Source organism: Pinus tabuliformis, chromosome 5_1 (genome assembly GCF_031772625.1).
Source record: "Pinus tabuliformis cultivar Carrire ecotype Pingquan chromosome 5_1, CPIR1, whole genome shotgun sequence".
In the NCBI taxonomy this organism is placed as follows: domain Eukaryota; kingdom Viridiplantae; phylum Streptophyta; class Pinopsida; order Pinales; family Pinaceae; genus Pinus; species Pinus tabuliformis.
Genome location: NC_142305.1, coordinates 83,955,721 through 83,959,831, shown reverse-complemented (window position 1 = coordinate 83,959,831; position 4,111 = coordinate 83,955,721). Strand labels below are relative to the sequence as shown.

At 32.2% G+C, this 4,111-nt stretch overlaps 1 pseudogene; it reads left to right on the top strand.

The window, feature by feature from the left end:
• The first annotated feature begins 379 nt into the window (after window positions 1-379).
• Window positions 380-718, top strand: LOC149163562 (large ribosomal subunit protein eL34 pseudogene; annotated as a pseudogene).
• Window positions 719-4,111: the final 3,393 nt, after the last annotated feature.

Here is a 4,111-nt window from a genome sequence, read left to right as displayed (position 1 = left end):
TAATGAATCATTTACATATTTTATTTTATATTAAATGACTTAATGGTTAAAAATATATGTTTTTTAAATAGATAATAAGTTTAAATTCAAAATAATAAAATATCAAATGGTATACAATATCATTTATTCCATGTATCACATTTTTTTTATAATTTATATTTTATGTAAAAAATATTTAATTTATTTTATATTGCATTGTGGGTGTAAGAATTGTATTTTAAATAATTTAGATTGGGTAAAACTATTTTGAAAAATAATTATTTCGTCTAAATCAAATTTACTTTTTTTTTTTCTTCTTCTTCTTCTTTCCCCATAGAAAGAAGTCTATAACTTTCATTATGTTTATATAGAAGTTGTGGTTATCAACTGAGAGGGAGAGATGGCGTAAAGGTTGACGTATCTCAAGTGCCACAACTATGCGATGAAATATAACTAACTAGGTTCTAAGGACTCCACGTGGGAGGCTAATATACTAGACCAAAAAGAAGAGAGCTATTGGACATAAATGTCAAGCAAGAGAATTCATGGGGTCCCCCATCTAAGGCTATTTGAGTACAATAGGTCAATGCTTAGCAGGAACATGAGAACTATTGGAAAAGCATAGGAAGGTGTTTTATCTGGTTAATTTTTTTGTGGCCAAATTATTCAAGCATTCTTGAAAGAAGAACAAAATATTGTCAAGAAGTTTTTGAAGATTCAAAAGTCCAAGGAAAAGTAGACTGTTAGGAGTTAGGTTTAAGGTGTTCCTTTTTCTTCTTCGGGAAATGAATGTTTTCCTTGTGTTTGAAGGTTGTAAACAAAGGTTTTGATATGTTCCTATTGTGTCAAATACTACTGATACATATGATAATACGAATCGTATTCTTATGTTTTAATTAAGAGCTGTGAGATTTATTTCTCAGGCAAAAAAAATTCATTATATTAAAAAAGAAAAAGTTACATTAGTATATGCATGAACATTCTTTTTTAGGACATGACCCCAAATAAATAGTTTTTTCTATTATCATCTATATTCATTAGTAGGCCGATATGAAAGAGTCCCTCATCACTAATTTATCAAGAGAAAAATGTTGGAGAAACCAACTGAAAATATCCCCTACAAATATGACAACATAGTTGTCTTTGACGATCTCCTAGAGGTTGTGTGTTAGATACTATTAAACCAAAACAAAAAAGATATAGAAATTATGGTATCTATGAAAGTACAAAAAAATGATATGATAAATAAACTTCCAGGGAGCTAGTGAGACGCAAGGGTCAAAAACAAATTATGTCCCTGGGCCCTCTTTATTTTCAGTGACCACAATTGTTCCTTGGTTCAAATCCATTCCACTTTTCAAGAACCTATCAGTTGTTCTAGATGTAGATGTGATCAAGATTAATGCAAGAGAAAGATGAGATCTTTTTTGCGATTCTTTGATGAAGAGAGAGTATGGAATAATTACTAAGGAAAAATTTCCCTTTCATTCATTTAATGACTACCTGTGAGTTACCATACATGTGTCAAGTGTGGACATCTCAAGCAATGACCAAGAAAATGATGGTATGGAGGGAAAGTAGTTCTGCATATTTATTTGTGGTTAAACCAATATTAGAAAACAAATATAGAGAGTGGGTATCATATAGGTTTAGTATGCCATCGACTACTCCTTGAGAAGGCAAACCTTCTACTACCCCATCAAAAAAATCCTAGGGGGACTTAGTTTGAAAAATCATAGGAGCATGAAGGGTGGATGCACTATTATGGCAGGGAAGAGAAGAGGAAGCAATAACTAAACTTTGAGATGAAAATTTGGATTAGCTTGTATCTTTCTTTTCAAAGATATCTACATTCAGTTCCAACCAAATACCCCATCTAACACACGAAGAGAGTCATAGTGAGAGAGCCATGTTTGTAGGAAAAAAATGATGCTTTCTTCTTTCCAAGGTGGAAACTGAGGATAATAATATTTAATGTAAGACCGGACCCTTCTAGTAAAGGGGCATTTGATGAAAATATGGATGATAGATTTAGCATCTTGTCTGTAGAGAGATCAGAAATTAGTGCACATAAAATATCATTTTCGTAGATTTTCCCAAGTGGGGACTTCATCTTTTAACATGAGCCACATTAGAAATTTCACTTTTGAAGGACAACCAATTTTCCAAAGATATTTTCCCCTCTAGGTAGGATTCCCATACTCGTGAACCTAAGAAATGTAACCATATTTCAAAGCATAATTTCTAGAAGGGCTTGGTGTCCAAAGAAGTTGATCTCAGAATTAGATATAGAAACATTTGTAAATTTAAGGACCTTGATGTAACCATCCTCGATGCAGTGGCATTCTGACCTTTAAGTTGAAGGTCATCAGTAGATAACTAGGGTTGTGGTCCATTTGGAGGATAGGCTTAAGATATGTGTGCTAGAACAAACTTCCCAATATCAGCAAGGTGGTGAATTAATGGATCTAAAAGTTGATGTCCTTGTAGGATCCCGATCCAAGGAGCCCTCCCCATAATAACTTTTGTGCCACTACCAATATTCCAACAAAGATGATCACCTATGATGGGGAAAACTTTTACGATGCCCTTCAAGACTATAGATGCTTTCGAACTTTCTTTCAGAGGGGAAACTATCCAATCTAATATTGATAAAGGTTTGATTATTTTTATGCATGACTTGCAATTCGATGCCTTCCCCCTATATGAGACACTAGACATCCTTGGATACCAACATAGTTACGGATGAAACAGGAACTATTACCTCAAAACGGGTACTCGAGCCCAAAAACCCCAAAAAAACATGAGAAAACACCCAAAAATGAAAATTATTTATTCCAGAACGATGTTTTTTTTTAGGGTAAATTTTCAAGATGTTTTTAAATGGAACTAAAAACTTTTTTTTTTGAAAAATGGTTGAAAAAACACCCCTAAAAGAAATTGTTTATTCTGGAATAAAAAAAAGAAATGGGTTATAATTTTTACATTTTTTAGCAATGGAGTTAAAGAGAAAATATCCAGACTTTGAAAAACTGTAAAATTCCAAAAATTCTCGGACATGATGTTAAAGATAAAATATCATGTCTACTAATTCCAACTATTTCCATCCATGTTGTTAAAGATAAAATATCTTGACTCTACAACACCTTGAAATTGTAAATGTTTTCGACCATAGCATTAAAGATAAAATATTATGATTGAGAAAAACATCAAAATCTTGACAAATTTTCAACCATGCAATTAAAACCAAAGATTATGACTACAAAAAAATCTCAAGTTTTCAAAATATTTCAAGCATGACATTATGGAAAAATTTTATGACTAAATTTTTTTTAAAAATGAACACCTGAATGAAAGAGTTATTATACCAAGAGTATTTTTTTTAAATGTTAAATGTATAGCGATTTTAAAATCTTAGCCTAAGACAACTTGAGACATTGCAAAAAAAATTTAAAAATCAACTATCAAATTAACACGTAGTGTAGGTGAGCTCAACCCATTGTAATGAAAACTTAAAGAACAACCATGAAATTAACACATTGTAGGGCTCACTCGATTCATTATAACGAAAAATTTAAAATCAACTATCAAATTCCACATAATGGGATCGGGTTGCTAGACAAGCATCGACATGGACCCTAATATATATATATGAAAGATACATAAGAAAACAAAAATTCAAATATTGAAAAATAAAATAAGAAATAATAACAAGTAATAAAACATAAAAAAACATGATAAAAAAATTCAAATATTGAAGGTGAGGGGGGTGAGGGATGGGGAAGGTCGAGGGTTGGGAGGGAAGGTGGGTGAGGGAGGGCCGAGGGGGGAAGGATCGGGGGGGAGAGTCGGGGAAGAGGGGAGGGGAGAGGGGAGGCGAGGGGGGTGAGGCAGGGCTGAGGGAGAAGGGGAGAGGTGAGGGGGAGGTGAGGGGGGTGAGGGAAGGCCGAGGGGGGAGGGATTATTTGTTTATTTTTATAATTTTAATTAAAAAAATAATTCGTAATTTTAATTAATGCTTTTTTAATTTTAATTTTTTATTTTCACTTTTTTGGTAAATATTATTATTATTTATTTATTTAATTTAATTTTTATTTATTATCATTATTATTATTATTTTTAACTTAAAAAA